The sequence below is a fragment of the Phalacrocorax carbo genome, chromosome 2 (genome assembly GCF_963921805.1).
Source record: "Phalacrocorax carbo chromosome 2, bPhaCar2.1, whole genome shotgun sequence".
In the NCBI taxonomy this organism is placed as follows: domain Eukaryota; kingdom Metazoa; phylum Chordata; class Aves; order Suliformes; family Phalacrocoracidae; genus Phalacrocorax; species Phalacrocorax carbo.
In genome coordinates this window covers 146,123,519-146,127,708 of record NC_087514.1, presented here as the reverse complement: position 1 = coordinate 146,127,708, position 4,190 = coordinate 146,123,519, and positions in this window count along the sequence as shown.

Sequence of the window (4,190 nt, the reverse complement as noted above, 5' to 3'; positions counted from 1 at the left end):
TGTCCTGCCATGGTTGACTAGTACATCCTCTGCAAGTCCTATCCCAGGAGGATGGAGTTCTTGTCTACGACCTGTCTACTTTTGTTGGTCGCTCCTTGCCGTTAACCACAACGTGTCTAAAGAAGATTTAAAGTAATTTTGTTTGATCAGTAGTAGGTGAGATACCCTATTTAGAATCATGAAAGCTCATACTATAAATTACAGTCTTTTTAGTCTAAAGATGGCTAAAATAATTACTTGGTAACAAAAGGGATTAGTCTTTTCTTGTAAGTACATGTTGAAATCTTTAACTCAGTGCTAGTAAAAAAGCATTTTCTTTTTGCCGAATATATAAATTCTGTAAACATTCATCAGCACACTTAGGCTATATACTGAAGTTTGCTTATGCACATGAAGTAAGGAACTTTGCCTCCAGTTTCAGTAGCAGGATTTGTGCAATGCTGAATTTGAGAGAAGCGTGTTGATTTTCTTTTTTAGTGGAAGGTTTGTTGAGACTTTCCCAGATTTCTTTAGTTTTGAATGATTAGCAGGCTTTTCAAGAAGGTGATGCCACTTGATTTTATGTGAGAAGTTTCTTGGGGAGGGGGGAGAAAAAGCAACTGACTTTTTTTTGATTCCAGTGTAATTGCAGACCAGCCTTCACCTGAAAAAAATTACTGATATCTGAACTTCAACTACTGGAGTTGTTTCTGCAAGTCAACTGCTAGACTTAAGAGACCACTTCACACTTAGCATATTAAAGGGATAAGCCTCAGCTGTTTCCCCTAGGCCCCCCTCTGCTGGTAACTGGGGAGCGGGGGAGCAGGCGGACAGTGACTTCTCCATCAGGCAGTTCAGAACAGCCACTCAATTGAGATGCTCCGAATCATCCCTTGAAGGAGCCAGTGTCCTTCCTGTGACTACAGGCTTGGCTAAGTTAGATGGCTAAAGTTGGATGGATGCCCTCTTTTTTTCCTTCTCTTTTCCACTCTTTCTGTGAATTTAACTAGAATTGCAGGAATACTTTCTCACTGTTACAATTTTGATGTATAGTGTATATATATTTTTAATACATATAGGATTATTTTCCTGATAAGAATGCTTTACACACTGAATCATGATGCTTCAGTGTTTGGTGCTGAAGCACACCAGAATATATATATTTTTTAATATATATATACTATAGGAGATATTTATATATTAAATTTAAAAAGTTATTGTAATGAAAGATTAACCCTACAAAATAGATAGATTAGGCATGCAATCAGATCCTGTCTTTAAGAAAGTCTGAAAAGTAGTTTTCTCGATCTGCAGAAATAGTGATTAGTAATAGTGCCAAATCTAAATATTTATTTTGGTCAGTATAAAGTTATTAAAATAGGCAGTCTGGTATAGTATGAAATTATTATACAGCTTTTTCCTGTTTCAGTGTCATAGAGTCCACCAATTTTTAGATCATAGGATTTCATACGCTTTTTAGAGAAAAGGAAACATTTTAGTAAGAAATAGGCTGGTGATGGTGATCAACAAGAAATTACTTTGGAGTGGGTAGTTTCAAATATAAAGAACCTTCTTTTTATGTTTAATTGTTCACGACTAAAAATTTATGAGCAAATCCAATTTTGTACTGCTCGAATTCATTGCAGAGTAGGTAAGCATGATAAAAGTAGTAAGAATAAAGTAAGAAAAGAGAACACGGATGAGTTAGAAGAACCAGCTTAATCTCTATTATATCTGATATAAATCTTTTTTGGGGCTGCGTAGGAACACATCTCTAGGGTGGTAAGTTATAAAAAGAAACTGTCTATAAAGCTACTGAAAGCTCATATGTAACGGTTTGTTATATAAAAGTGGGGAAATAAATTATAGACAAATTGCCAAGCAATAAGTTCAATTGAATAGCATTTGATTAAAAACATTCACAATAAAAATGGAACACAAGTATTTTCCAGATGATAGAAGAATGAAAGTTTTGGTGAAATATCTGCAATAAAGTAATAAATATAAGTAAATGTACACCAGAAATGTTATATTACACTCTGAAAAATAGTTTCTCTGTTCTTCCTCTAGACTATGTAATAAAGTTTTTTGCAATGTGCTTTATTTTCATAGACAGAATAGCATTAAAGTCAAAAGCATTTGGGAAATAGCTTTCAGCCTGATGTGTTAAAGCAATCAGAGGTCAAATATAGCTACAAAGCAAAATAAATATTGAAGAGGCTTTAGTAACTATCACAGGAGGTGGTTTACACTAACCTTTTTACTGTGGACAGACACTGATTAAAAGCAATCGGCCACTCACTGCGTTCCAGCTAAGGGAACGATAATTAAAACCTCTGCAGGTGTCACAGAACGTGAATATGACTTTACAAACTAACTGAGCTTAAAAACTATAATTACTAACAAATTCATAAAAGATGGCAAGTATTAAAGAGCACGCTATTAAACCTGGGCAGGAACTGCATATATAGGCTGAATAACCAGATATGCAGGGAGACGTGCAAACGGGTCTCTACTTTTATTCAGGGTTTGATGAATGGAATTTCATGGCCTTATCCTCGGTTTATAATAAGGAGTACAGGTTAAGAGTATACAGATTTCTGTGAAAACAGGTACGCCACTCACACCCATTGTGGTTTTAAAACTGGTCTTCATTAATTAGGGCCAAATTTAATTTTACACCTTGAGAGACAAAAAGTGTGGTGCTCTTCTCAAAACCCGAACTCCTGATGCCAGGCACAGCATATGAATGCATGAGGACTCTAGAACAATTTTTAAAATTTCTAGGCAGTAATTTATGGATCAATTTAAAAATAGTTTCTTTCAGCTCTTAACTCCTACTGATGCTGCCTTTGTGCGCAAACCCATTGGCTTATTTGTCCCCACTGTCCTGTCCCTTAAAAGGTCTGGAGACTGTTACTCTCACCTCCTTCCGGTCCCTCCTCAAGAATTCTTTCTTCCATGGTGCCTGTATGACACTAAACAACTGATAAAGGATAGACTCAGGCTGCTGAGCAGCACTGATGTGTATTCATTTGAAAAGACATACAAAAATAAGGTTAACATCGATACACATAAATGTTAAAATGCATCCCATTCCTTCCATATACTGAAATTCTTTAGAAAAATACAGAGCGAGAGCCAACAAGACCTATGTATCACTTAACTATTTTATCCTTCTCCCTTTCCTTCTGTCTCACCGGTTTTATGATCTTTTTAGCTCATTTAAATGGGAATTTTACAGGTTGTTTTGCACCACGCATACATAAGAAGACTCTGGAGCTCACTGGGACCTCTACTGTTCCTCAGATTCAAAGCTCCTGAAACCAGGTACAGAAATATGAACTCATTAGCATCCTAATGCAAGCAGTAATATTAAACTTTCTATTGGCAAAACTTTGCAAAGATGTTTTATCACAATAACCTTTGATATGTCCTCCAGTTGGAGTATTTTTAAAGCTTCTTATTGAAATAAGTCTGTTAAAGTGCTTTTCAAAGTAGTGCTCATCAGTCAGGTGGTATTGTGCAACGTGTAGTACAAGCTCACATTACAAATGATTTGTCACTCTTAAAACAGTAACTGAAGGAAAGTATCTTAGCAAGGCTAATAAAAACCTACCGAGTCTGCCTAAGAAATGCATGTGCTAGTATGTTGTCTGTACATAATCAGCAGCACTATACAAAACGTGATTCTCATTAGTTGGATTGAGACATGCCTTTTTTTGTGATAAGGTATTTATATTCATAAATCAATGTACAGGCCATACTTAAATACTAGGGCTTGGACTATGCTCTTTATTTTCTCATTTATTTGTCTATACATGGCTACCTACTCCATGGGTTTCATACACAGTGCTTTGAAATTCTGCCAACTGTTCCTTAAAAAATACTTTAAGGTAGAAAGGTAGAAAATAAACACTGGAGCAAAATTTTTTTAAAAAAAAACACCACAAAAAAACATCCAAAACCAAACCAAAAAATTCAAGGTATTGAAGTGCAATCCTTAGATCACTTCTTGGAGGACGTAGCTGTCATATAACTGTTGTAGGGAGCAACAGCATTTACTGACGCTGGTAAAATAGCTAAAGCCAGGCTATATAGAGCAAGACAATAAAACTTCTCTTCCCCTTTATGTGTGATCTGATATGATTCAAACAACAAAGTCTTTCAATGTCATTTTCCACCAATACCCTGAAAATCCTCTCGTATCA